Genomic DNA, 13,844 nt, shown 5'->3' with positions numbered 1-13,844 from the left:
TCGTGCAGGACAGCCTGGTCTGCGTTTGAGTGTAAGAGCTCAGCTTCGTGCAGGACAGCCTGGTCTGCGTTTGAGTGTAAGAGCTCAGCTTCGTGCAGGACAGCCTGGTCTGCGTTTGAGTGTAAGAGCTCAGCTTCGTGCAGGACAGCCTGGTCTGCGTTTGAGTGTAAGAGCTCAGCTTCGTGCAGGACAGCCTGGTCTGCGTTTGAGTGTAAGAGCTCAGCTTCGTGCAGGACAGCCTGGTCTGCGTTTGAGTGTAAGAGCTCAGCTTCGTGCAGGACAGCCTGGTCTGTGTTTGAGTGTAAGAGCTCAGCTTCGTGCAGGACAGCCTGGTCTGCGTTTGAGTGTAAGAGCTCAGCTTCGTGCAGGACAGCCTGGTCTGCGTTTGAGTGTAAGAGCTCAGCTTCGTGCAGGACAGCCTGGTCTGCGTTTGAGTGTAAGAGCTCAGCTTCGTGCAGGACAGCCTGGTCTGCGTTTGAGTGTAAGAGCTCAGCTTCGTGCAGGACAGCCTGGTCTGCGTTTGAGTGTAAGAGCTCAGCTTCGTGCAGGACAGCCTGGTCTGCGTTTGAGTGTAAGAGCTCAGCTTCGTGCAGGACAGCCTGGTCTGCGTTTGAGTGTAAGAGCTCAGCTTCGTTCAGGACAGCCTGGTCTGCGTTTGAGTGTAAGAGCTCAGTTTCGTGCAGGACAGCCTGGTCTGCGTTTGAGTGTAAGAGCTCAGCTTCGTTCAGGACAGCCTGGTCTGCGTTTGAGTGTAAGAGCTCAGTTTCGTGCAGGACAGCCTGGTCTGCGTTTGAGTGTAAGAGCTCAGCTTCGTGCAGGACAGCCTGGTCTGCGTTTGAGTGTAAGAGCTCAGCTTCGTGCAGGACAGCCTGGTCTGCGTTTGAGTGTAAGAGCTCAGCTTCGTGCAGGACAGCCTGGTCTGCGTTTGAGTGTAAGAGCTCAGCTTCGTGCAGGACAGCCTGGTCTGCGTTTGAGTGTAAGAGCTCAGCTTCGTGCAGGACAGCCTGGTCTGCGTTAGAGTGTAAGAGCTCAGCTTCGTGCAGGACAGCCTGGTCTGCGTTTGAGTGTAAGAGCTCAGCTTCGTGCAGGACAGCCTGGTCTGCGTTTGAGTGTAAGAGCTCAGCTTCGTGCAGGACAGCCTGGTCTGCGTTTGAGTGTAAGAGCTCAGCTTCGTGCAGGACAGCCTGGTCTGTGTTTGAGTGTAAGAGCTCAGCTTCGTGCAGGACAGCCTGGTCTGCGTTTGAGTGTAAGAGCTCAGTTTCGTGCAGGACAGCCTGGTCTGCGTTTGAGTGTAAGAGCTCAGCTTCGTGCAGGACAGCCTGGTCTGCGTTTGAGTGTAAGAGCTCAGCTTCGTGCAGGACAGCCTGGTCTGCGTTTGAGTGTAAGAGCTCAGCTTCGTGCAGGACAGCCTGGTCTGCGTTTGAGTGTAAGAGCTCAGTTTCGTGCAGGACAGCCTGGTCTGCGTTTGAGTGTAAGAGCTCAGCTTCGTGCAGGACAGCCTGGTCTGCGTTTGAGTGTAAGAGCTCAGCTTCGTGCAGGACAGCCTGGTCTGCGTTTGAGTGTAAGAGCTCAGCTTCGTGCAGGACAGCCTGGTCTGCGTTTGAGTGTAAGAGCTCAGTTTCGTGCAGGACAGCCTGGTCTGCGTTTGAGTGTAAGAGCTCAGCTTCGTGCAGGACAGCCTGGTCTGCGTTTGAGTGTAAGAGCTCAGCTTCGTGCAGGACAGCCTGGTCTGCGTTTGAGTGTAAGAGCTCAGCTTCGTGCAGGACAGCCTGGTCTGCGTTTGAGTGTAAGAGCTCAGCTTCGTGCAGGACAGCCTGGTCTGCGTTTGAGTGTAAGAGCTCAGTTTCGTGCAGGACAGCCTGGTCTGCGTTTGAGTGTAAGAGCTCAGTTTCGTGCAGGACAGCCTGGTCTGCGTTTGAGTGTAAGAGCTCAGCTTCGTGCAGGACAGCCTGGTCTGCGTTTGAGTGTAAGAGCTCAGCTTCGTGCAGGACAGCCTGGTCTGCGTTTGAGTGTAAGAGCTCAGCTTCGTGCAGGACAGCCTGGTCTGCGTTTGCGCTGTTGGAGCTGAAGCAGAAACTGGTTCAGGAGGTCAGAGAGTGTCTGAATCAGCAGCGAGACTTCAGTCAGGTCGTGTGTGTTGAGAGAGTTAAAGTTAATACAGGTAAGCTGTTACAGCCTGGTCTCATTGTTAATGTGTGGGTATTAAAAGGTTATTTCACCCAAAAATGTAAAATTCTGACATTAATTACTCTCCCTCAAGTCGTTCCAGACCAGTAAGACTTTCCTTTATCTTTGGAACACAAATGAATCTGAGAGTTTTCTGTCCCTCCATAGCCAGTCTACACAACTACCACTTTCAAGCCCCAGAAAGGTAGTAAAGACATCATTAAAGTAATCATAATGTGACTCCGGTGGTTTAAAGGGAAAATCCTGTCATAATTGTCAAGTCAAGTCAAGCCATCTTCATTTATACAGCACTTTTAACAATATAGATAGTTTCAAAGCAGCTTTACTGTGATAGTATGAAATTACAGTATTGTTTAGGCTTTACAGCAGCTCTAGAATAAAGTTATTGTCCAGCTAAAGTTAGTTTAGATTGATTCACTTCCGTTGCAAAGATCATTATTTATTAACTTAGGGGCCGCTAACACACACCGCTCTAACAGAAACCCTTAATGCGCTCCGGCCGCTCACTCGCAGAACACAGTGTTTGGTGCTCGAGAACACACTCCCGGAAACAGGTTCCAAGGTGCAGGCGTTGAATGATTTTAGAGAAGGGTTACAGAATTCAGTTCGGATCTCGTCCTCCCTACGGTGGTGGACCTCGAGCAGGCTCTGGTTATGGAGCAAGAAGTGCAACTATAGAAAGGGTTCCTCGTCCCGGCAGGGGAGACTTACACACAAACAGATCGTGTCACAGATTCAGTCCGAGGACTGGTTTGTCACGGTAGTTTTGAAGGACGCGTACTTCCATGTATCCATCCATCCTCATCACAGGAAGTTCCTGAGGTTCGCTTTCAGGGGCGAAGTGTACCAGTATCGGGCTCTTCCCTTCGGCCTAGGTTTATCACCCTTCACTTTCACGAAATGCGTGGATGCAGCTCTGGCTCCACTGAGACTCCAGGGCATTCGAATTACATCGACAACTGGTTGACTTTAGCTCAGTCTGAGCAGATGGTGGTCCGGCATCGAGATGTCGTTCTGTCTCACATGAGAAAGTTGGGGCTGAGGCTCAGCGCGAGTGTGCAGAGTGTGCTCCTTCCAGCTCAGAGGACCACTGTTCTAGGCGAGGTTTGGGAGTCGACGACGATGCAGGCACAACTTTCCCCTGCTCGTATAGCACCGATCCTCTCGCACAGAGACTGTTGGGTCTCATGGCCGCTGCCTCCAACATAGTGATGTTTGTCCTCCTGTACATGGGACCCCAGCAGCGGTGGCTCAGACCCAGGGGTTTCTCCGAGGGGAAATCAGTTTCGCATGATCGTAGAGTTCCCACAGCGTCTCGACACAGCTTGAGTCCCCTTGCTGCGTCGCCCTGCCATACTCCCTGCATGCCTGAGCGCGCCTGGCTTCAGCCTATCAGAAGCTAGTGACTGTTTGCTCCAGGTGTGCTTTATAGTTTCCTGGTAGATGGCGTCACAAATGACGTTCCGTCACGCCATTGGACTGATTTCATACGTGCTTCATGACGCAATCACGCAGAGGCGTTCCCACAGCGTCTCGAGTGTGCTCGGTGTACCACGGCATTGGACTATTTTCTTTTAAATTATCTTCTTTAAGCGCAAAGGTCATTCACCCTCAAGGTGTTCCAAACCTGCATGCATTTCTTTGTTCTGCTGAACACAAAGGAATATATTTGGAAGAATGTTTGTGACCAAGCAGATCTCATCCCCCATTGACCACCTTAGTATTTTCTTTTCCTACTGTAGCAGGGTGAAGTGTACCCTTGTTGTTCATTGGCCAGTGTCATGCGAAAACGTTGAACCTATCAGTAGTCTGATGTCGTAGTATAAAATGGGGGGACTTTTGTCGCTTGGGATGCGTTGTCATCCGTACCGCCCCTTTACGGAAGTCCATCATTTATGAATGGGATAGATTTGGAGAGCCGTCTCGGCTCTGTGCTGCTGTGCACAGGCTGCCCCGGGTTTAGAGGTGGGTACGTCTGTTTTAATGAGGATTGTCGTCAATGGAATGTGTATTTACTATTCTGAGTCTGTGTAGTTCATTGATGAGCAACCGGCGGCATGTTGAGGTCAGCGATCACGCATAGTGCTGCGCTGAGAACATTTCCTGGCAGGTACGAGAGCCATTCGTGTGTTTTTTTTAATTGTTTTATTAGTAATTCTTCTGTTTCATGTTTGGCAGGTTGAGTACACAATCTAGGGTTTAATCACTCTATTATAGGACGGGATGCACCTCTATCGATCTAACGCTGGCTTATGTAATCTAATGCTGCCTTGCAAGAGCTTATTCCGGTCGACTTTTTGTTAGAGTAAACTTTTTGTCAAGTCAAGTATATTTGTATAGCGCTTTTCACAATACAGATTGTATCAAAGCAGCTTCACAGTATTAAATAAAAAAAAAAATAAAAAAAAGAAATTAAATTATTTTTGTGTGTTTACAACTTTGGGCCCAGAGAATTGCTCGCCGAGGAGTGAGAGCGAAAGAGAGAAGCGTGGCTGTTCTCGGGCCGGCTCGCTCGTCAGGTGTGCGGGTTGATTGTGGCCCTGTCTGTTTGTTTTATTTTCTTTGGTTTAATGTTTTTGGTTTGTGTCGTGAATTGTAATCATTGTTATTTCTCTTTTTGCTTTATTTCGTGCTTGTTTTCGTGTGCACAGGATGTGATGTCATTTATTTTGTAGGTTTAAAATTTAATTTGAGTTACAAAGTATGATTAATTTGAATATTGGTTTATGTATTTTTCCTTTGTTTTGTGACTGATCTTCATTTGGGCTGGTTAGTACCAGCCAATCATAGTGTTTGTTTTGTCCTTTCTCCTCAGTAATTGGAGGGGTGGGGAAGGAGTATAGGGGAGGGGTTTGGCTGCTGGTTAATGGTGTCCACATTGAGTGCAGTGCTTCTTTGGCTTGACCTCACCAGAGTGGGTGTGTGTGGGTATTGAGTGTGGTGTGTGAATTGAAGGCCAAAGAGTTCTTTTGTGTCTGTTGTTTTGTATTTATCATTTTTGTATTTTGTAGTTTTGTAAAGTGTTGTTTCTTTGATTTTTTTCTTTTGTTGGTTTTCGACATGTGAATATTGTGCCCTTGAAATGTTAATGTATTGATTGGTTTAAATTTTTTTGCCTCCTTTTTGTACTCCCTGGCCTAGTTCTCTCTGCTCACCCATTTCTGGTACCGAACCTGTGCGCCCCCTGTTTTGGGGCTGATAGTTCCCGGTATATACCGGGTGGCGTAGTCGAACGTTAGTTTAGTTGTTGGTGCTTTCTTATCGTTCCCTCCGGTACCTGACTTTCTAACCCTTTTACAGATAAGGATATAACCATAAAATGTATGCTATGCACTGAGGTAAAACACGTGTCAGAGGAAGTAAACAGCACACACAGTCTGTCACACGCACGCGTATGGTTTAGTTTGAAGCGATTATAAATATAACACATGTTCATGTTTCAGACTGCTTGGATCATGAACCTTTCCCTCAGCATCTCACCCTGTGTCCTCCGCTATTCTACATTCGCATTTAGTCCAAATAGTGTTATTCTCGACTGTTTCCGAGCACAGTGCGCAGACGCGACTAATCGATTATCAAACTCGTTGATGATATTTTTGTTGATTATTGATTTATTATTTATTGATAATAATCGATTTGATCTATTAGTTGTTGCAGCCCTAGATGTCTAACCCTTTCTTGGCCTTGATAGTGGTAGTTGTAGCTGTCAACGGAGGGACAGAAAACTCTCAGATTTCTTCAGAAAGATCTTCATCTGTGGTCTGAGGTCTTACTAATTAATGACAGACTTTACATTTCTGGATGAACTAACCCTTTACAAAATAACATTTAGACATACAAAAGTTAGTTTGGTATGTATGGATTGATGCTGAAACGTACAATATGTTGGTGTTTTGGCAACATTTAATTGTAAACATTATACATTTTTTACTGCTTAAAAACAAACTATTTACAAAACTTTTATATCATAAAGATATTTTTATAATTGCCCTTTAAAGGAACACTTCGACTTTTTGGGACTTTATCTTATTCACCGTATCCCCCAGAGTTAGATGAGTCCACACACACCCTTCTCATCTCCGTGCGTGCTGTAACTCTGTCTGACGCACCCACCGCTAGCCTAGCTTAGCACAAACACTGGAGGTAAACGTCTCCAGCTAGCATACTGCTCCCAACAAGTGACAAAATAACGCCAACATTTTCCTATTTACATGTTGTGATTTGTATAGTCACAGCGTGAACAAATAACAAGGTCACACACAGACATCTTCTAACCGTATACTGGGAACTATATTCTCAGAAGGCGAAGCACTGCTAGTCGGCTTGTTCCTTTAAGCATTTTATAGATAATAAATGACTAAAGTTTAGACTTTGGATCTGTTCCTCACAATCATATGGATTCTAAAGATTTGGATTACAGCACACAGATAAAAGTGATGACTTTTGTGAATGTTGTGTTTTTGGTGTATTGTGTGGTTGTATTGTCAGTCACAGCACATGATCATACTTTAACATTACGAAATGTTTCAAAATGAGTTTGCAGCAAAAGTCACAACAGAGCGAAATGTTATCGTTTCATATGATTGTGGTGGGACGTACAGAGTTTAATTAATTTAATGCGTGTGGGTAATGTAATGTCCCATTATTCCGCGAGGGAGTGTATAAAAGGGATTTGAATGCACTGTGTGGGTGTGGTCACTGTGTGGGTGTGGTCACCGTGTGGGTGTGGTCACGCCTGTGCGTCATTGCCGGGGACCGCGCCCTTTCTGGTTTGTTTCACCCCTTCCGCTTGAGCATTATGGCGTATGGTTCGTTGCCGGGGGATGTTGGCGGCAGCTATTCATATGCCTCTCCTGCATCCCTGTGCTTTGTGACATGGTGGTATCCTTCTGTGTGTGCGTGACGTGGATGTGCGACTGGTTATGAAATGGAGGAGGACTGTTCGGCGGGGAAACGCTGTTTGACGCTGCTGTTTTGTATCCGGATTCTCTCCTGTGACAAACTTTCTCATCAACACGTGCGCGCTCGCCCTGTGTGCTTTGTGTGACGCCTGCTCTCCAGCATTTGTCCTTGTGATCACTATTTAAATAAAACTTTTGTATTTTGTGGTATCCACGTCTCAGGCCCTTCTTCGATAACCACATTCCTGTGTGTCCTTTGTAGGTGGTTAAATTTATTCATATTCATATTTCCCTGTTAGACAGGGTGGCGTAGTCGTGCATATGTAGAGGTAGTTTTCTCCTCTTGAGGTCCCGCCACATAAAGTAGACAAGTAAACTGCGTTTAATAAATGCGATAAAAACATAATGTCATTGATATGATTCAGATATTATTGACAGGCTTTCTTACACATGTACATCTGTAAAGTTGTTCATATATGAAAAATAGTTTATGCTTTAGTGCTGTCAATACGCCGGTACTGAATGTTTGAGTGTCTATGGAAATGTCAGTAAATGTTTGTGTGGTACAAGTTAGTAACAATAACAGTTAACTCCATGAACCTAAACGCACTCTCCTTTTTTCACATAGTTTGTTCCATTAATGTTCAAAATATGATGATGTGTGGAAGAGTGACCTCTGACCCGACGCCGAACAAAACACCGGTCACGAATTAGAAGTCTAAAAAGAACATTTTTACAGAGAAATGTGGGAGGATTTCAATGTAAGAGAAGAGGAGCTGGGTCATGCATGGGGTCAGAGGTCACGAGGAGCTGGGTCATGCTTGAGATCAGAGGTTACGAGGAGCTGGGTCAGGCGTGGGGTCAGAGGTCACGAGGAGCTGGGTCATGCGTGGGGTCAGAGGTCACGAGGAGCTGGGTCATGCGTGGGGTCAGAGGTCATGAGGAGCTGGGTCATGCGTGGGGTCAGAGGTCATGAGGAGCTGGGTCATGCGTGGGTTCAGAGGTCACGAGGAGCTGGGTCATGCGTGGGTTCAGAGGTCACGAGGAGCTGGGTCAGGCGTGGGGGTCAGAGGTCACGAGGAGCTGGGTCATGCTTGAGATCAGAGGTCACGAGGAGCTGGGTCAGGCGTGGGGTCAGAGGTCACGAGGAGCTGGGTCATGCGTGGGGTCAGAGGTCACGAGGAGCTGGGTCAGGCGTGGGGCCAGAGGTCACGAGGAGCTGGGTCAGGCGTGGGGTCAGAGGTCACGAGGAGCTGGGTCATGCTTGAGATCAGAGGTCACGAGGAGCTGGGTCAGGCGTGGGGTCAGAGGTCACGAGGAGCTGGGTCATGCATGGGGTCAGAGGTCACGAGGAGCTGGGTCAGGCGTGGGGTCAGAGGTCACGAGGAGCTGGGTCATGCTTGAGATCAGAGGTCACGAGGAGCTGGGTCAGGCGTGGGGTCAGAGGTCACGAGGAGCTGGGTCATGCATGGGGTCAGAGGTCACGAGGAGCTGGGTCAGGCGTGGGGTCAGAGGTCACGAGGAGCTGGGTCATGCTTGAGATCAGAGGTCACGAGGAGCTGGGTCAGGCTGGAAGTCAGTGATTATATAATATAAAGTTTTAAATATGGATATTTGTCTACAGTAACGCATGGCTTCACTTCGGACGGCCTTCATTGCCCCTCTGGAGTCTTCTGGACTGCTGTTATGGTGGATGGAGCTTATACCCCTGTGTGCTACTGCATCAGGATCCTGCGGAGATGTGTGTCAGTGATGAGCCTGTGTTCAGGAGCACACACAGTTCTTGCTCATAGTGTCCTCTAGCTAACTGTGCTGTCCAGTTCTGCATCTCAGCAGCATCTTCCCATGGGTCGAGTGTAGAAGCGGAATCAGCACTCAGCAGCGTGTCTAGATCAGGACTCGCACAGCTGTGGTATTTCCGCTGGTCGTCTGCTGTTCTCGCTGTTGTTATCACAGGTCGCTTGTGTTCGTCTTCATCGCAGGAACGTGAAGTGACTGACAGATCGCCTCAACTCCATCCCTGACTCCTCCCACTGTTCATGGCTCTCTCTCACACAGCTGAGGCCTGGGGACGCAGCGTTTTGTTTGCATTGACTTGTGTGTCAGATGAACGATGGTAAGAATCTGTTTGAACAATACCAGCTCTTCAGACTGCACGAGAGCCGCTGCGTGTCTGAAGCTGAAGCCGGTCCAGGAGACCCGGACTCACACAGCTGCTGTGTTCAGCGTCAGCACTGCTCCCTCGTGATCCTGCCAGCGGAACCAGACTCTCGTGGATGTGTGTAAAAGTATTTATCTAGCAGAGAGCCTCCAGTGTGCATCACAAGCGATGTGTGTGTATGATGGTGTGAGTATGATGGGAGTGAAGCGGCCCTCGTCTGGAGATGAAGAGGGCAGGTGTGTTTGGGTATCACCGGCTGCTGGAGAGCGTGACGCAAACCCTTCGGCGTGTGTGTGAAGGACGTCCCACAGGGAGTCTTCAGGTGCTCTGATCAGCCTCTCCAGGAGTGTGTGGACAGGACCTGTGGCCTCACACACACTCTCACACAACACACAGAAACAGGTTACAGGGATCCGACTTCCTGTAGGACAAACAAAGAGATCTAAAGATGACAATACTGTAATGGAAACACATACACACTTTAGTGTCTTCATACAGAAGATGCATAAATATCCTCATTGATATCGATACATTCAGAAGTAGTGTTATACCAAAGCACAGTAACACAGATCCTCCTCATGTTGAACACAGTGTGTGTCTTCAGTAACACAGATCCTCCTCATGTTGAACACAGTGTGTGTCTCAGAGCTTTGCTCAGCTGGAAGGGCCTGATCTCAGCAGGGTTTCTCCTCAGTGAAGATGCAGAGCTTTTTATTTTTAGTGATCGCTTGGTTGGCATATAGTTCTAAATGAACACTAAAGGATATTATGATAGTGTGTGTGTGTGTGTGTGGTAGGGAAGGTTGTGTGTTATCATGGCAGCAGTGATGATGTGCATCTGAGAGTCTAGTTACACTTCATTCATTATTAAGAGGCTGGAGGTGTGTGTCTCCTGCCTGCCGTCTGCTGGGAGTCTCACCGCTCCATTGGACACGAGCGTCTCTAACGCTGAAGATGTTCGCTGAGCTCCTGAAGACGTTAGCGGTGGCATTAGCTGTGGCGTTAGCTCCTGACAGAAACCACCTCCCGTCATCTGAGCCTACGCAAGACTTTTAGTCAGTTTGTAAGGTAAGACACACATTATTTCTGTCTGTCGGTATCTGCTCCTCTGCTGAATACATCCCTCTGTCCATCTGTGTGAAGATGAGGAACACGTCTGACACTGTGAGATTACTGTATGGACAGTGGTGTATTAGACTGATGCACTGATGGAGAGTATTATTGGAGTTTTGTGTGTATAATGCTGTGGTGAGGTCAGGAAGTGATGTCAGGTGGACTTTTATTCAGTGTCTAGAGTCATCATGGATATCATCAAGTCAAGTCACCTTCGTTTATATAGAGCTTTTAATATAGATTGTTTGAAAGCAGCTTTACAGTGATAACAGGAGATTACAGTAACAGAGATTGTTTTGGCTTTACAGCAGCTTATTTAAAGTTATTGTCCAGATAAAGTTAGTTTTGGCCGGACAGACGCTGGAGGCTGCAGTCTTTAGCCTCGTCAGAGCGCCTGGCTCTCCCGCCGGAGCCCCGGGTTCGAGGCCCGCACAGAGCGGGGCGAGGAGGACCCAGGTGGAGGGGTTACATATGAGTGCAGGCGTGTAGTCTTTCTTTACAAACTGACAAATTACTTGTCCGGCAGCATAATACAGATTTTTAAGCCGTTTCTGCGTATCCATGCGAACTGGAATCAAGTGTACCAGTCCTGCCCTTTTGATCACCTTTTGCTCATTACAGAAACTCTGATATTTAGCATATACCAGACATGCCAATACGATGACCCACTCTGACGTCCATTTCATTATTTACAAAGCATTATATTATACAGACACATTATTCATTATTCGTATGTTTGTTTTTTAGGTAAAATCTTGTTCTACTACACATTTACTTATGTTTCTACACACACTGAAACATACTATTTTGATGTATTGCCAGCAACTAAAACCTAAATTTACGTATGAACAACTTTACAGACTGTGGGCCCTATCTTACACCCGGCGCAATGCAGCGCCAAGTGTGTTTTGCTAGTTTCAGCCCGACGCAGTTATCATTTTCACGTCCTGCGCCACGTTGTTTAAAAAGAAATGCTTTTTCACTCATTTGTGGCCCATGAGCTGCTGGTCTGAGAACGAGTGTGTTCAGGCGCACTGTTGGAGCGTTGCTATTTTGAGGAACAGAGATAGACTGCGCAATATATATTTTTTTGTTATTTAAAGAGCGTGTTAGTAAATGTGCGCCTATAGGCGGGTCCACAACACGCGTACACTCTGCTTATTACACACACACTCTGCTTATTACACACACACTCTGCTTATTAAACACACTCTGCTTATTACACACTCTGCTTATTACACACACACTCTGCTTATTACACACACACTCTGCTTATTACACACACACTCTGCTTATTAAACACACTCTGCTTATTACACACACACTCTGCTTATTACACACACACTCTGCTTATTACACACACACTCTGCTTATTAAACACACTCTGCTTATTACACACACACTCTGCTTATTACACACACACTCTGCTTATTACACACACACTCTGCTTATTACACACACACTCTGCTTATTAAACACACATTCTGCGTATTAAACACACAGGGACGCAGAGCAGCACACAAACATGCCAAATATTTAAAATAAAATTATTACAATGTAAAAGATTATTATTGTGTGCATAAAGATATGGTGAATCCGGCTTGTCCCGTAGATGTTCTGTTGCTCACTTTGACCTCGCGCATGAGCAGGGCTGCGTTCTCCGATAACGTTGTCTCTTAGCGCGCTACAAAGACTCAAAAGGTACACCTTAACTACAGGTATACCTTTCCTACGTGTGTTCTCCGAACTATACCTTAGGATGTTGCTTAAGGTAAACCTTCTTAAGTTCGACCTTAGCAGGCGCTGTCCATGGTGGAGGCGCTGAATAGGTTGATATCGATGCCTCGATGATCGATTGTGCGCTCTTTCCTTCACAGCGGAATAGGTAAAGTATTGAGAAAACAATGTTCTTTATAAAGAAGCGTTTTAGAAATAGTACAAACTGCATTTATCAGGGCTCATTGAAATATGTACATGCAGAAATAAATATGAGTATGTGTTTATAATTTAGCAAGTGTGCAATCCCAAACCCTCACGGCCATAAGTGTGTTAATGTTCTCCACAACGTATGCTGATTATCCACCAGCCATGTAGTTGACATACACTAACTGGCTCCGCGGACGGCGCCGTCTTTGATTTAAAACAAGTACTCGCTGTCTCGCTGCCATAGCTATAAAGTTTGTGTAAACTCATCTTTCTTTATATAGACTCCTAAGCCTTTTCTGTCAAATGGTTCGCCAGCTGATGTGCCTTAGGATAGTAATTAAAAAAGCTAACAACCATTAGTGTATGGAAACTTTATTAATGAAAACACTTCCATACACTGGGTGTAGGCTATAACAACTTAAGTATTTTATGTGTAAAATTTTAAAGTAAAGTAAAAATGTAATTGTAATACTAAATCAGAAATTATATTAAATGTTCATACAAAATGTTCTATGTGTAATTAAACTGCGATGTAAAAAAGTTTTTTGCGTAGTGGTGGCCACTAGCGGTATGAACCGTCAGCAGCGATAAGGTATAGCTAAGAGCGCTCCAGACCAACCTTACGAACGTATGACTTACAGAAGGTATACTTAACTAAGAAGGTTTCGGAAACCACGTATTAACGATAAGGTACTTCTTAAGGTACAACTTAAGAACGACGTAGCGTTAAGGTAGTTTCGGAGAACGCAGCCCAGATCCGTTTGCGCTCTGGAGACGTGTTCGGTCTTTCCACTATCAAAGTCCGTCATGTAAATAGTGAATAGTGAATCACGTAAATCCCAAAACACACCCAATACTCATTATGAGAATAGGGACAAGCCTTTTAGACCATGTGCCGGGAGCACCGACCATTTTTCCCATCGTTACACTAGCAAAAGTGGATTTGGACGCCGTAAGTCAACTTAGAGCGTTAAAATAGGGCCCAGTATCCTTTTGGCCATTAAATTGCAAGCATTAACAAATGTTAATGAATCCTTATTTAGTCAATGAATATTTTAATGAATGGATTTAATTGTGGATTCTATTGTGTTTATGAAACATGAAATCTGTCTGGGTGAGGTTCAACAAGGACAGGAGATAAAGGAGGCTTCACACATGTGGCTCGCCATACAGTGTCAACGCGAGGTGACAGCACTGGATCTTAGGCCAGCTGTTGCAGTAAACCGTGAGTGAAACAAAATTTGATAACTGATAAGCACATTTCTGTTGCTTATGAGAAACATTAAACGCGCCGAAAGCTGAACGAAACAGCGCTACTTGTGTCATTGAAACATGCCGCACACGGAGCATTTATTATCTCTGCCCGAAAGATAGCGCGAGCTCAGAACAAGTGCGTTTACTCACTGACCGGTCTCGATCACGTGACCACTGAACCGCACAGTGAGATCCAGTTCTGCGTTCTGTGATTTAAACTAGTTTAAAGACGGATGAAACAGCACTGACATGGAAAACAGTGCCAACAATCCCGATAGAATACTTTTCAGTTCACATCACAA

General features: G+C 46.2%; 1 protein-coding gene across 7 annotated transcripts in view; it reads left to right on the top strand.

Moving 5' to 3' along the window:
- insc (INSC spindle orientation adaptor protein) overlaps positions 1-13,844 on the top strand; it is a 114,723-nt gene that overhangs the window by 1,956 nt on the left and 98,923 nt on the right. The window contains exon 2 of one of the 7 annotated variants that reach the window (XM_079859550.1): positions 10,122-10,317. The exons of the other annotated variants lie outside the window; for them this stretch is intronic. The gene's annotated coding sequence lies outside the window, so the exon portion shown is untranslated. The remainder of the gene's footprint in view (positions 1-10,121; positions 10,318-13,844) is intronic. 7 annotated transcript variants of the gene reach the window in all.

Source organism: Squalius cephalus (genome assembly GCF_949319135.1).
Source record: "Squalius cephalus genome assembly, chromosome: 23".
Taxonomy (NCBI): Eukaryota; Metazoa; Chordata; class Actinopteri; order Cypriniformes; family Leuciscidae; genus Squalius; species Squalius cephalus.
The sequence above is the reverse complement of the archived record's forward strand: the minus strand, read 5'-3'. Positions and strand labels throughout refer to the sequence as shown.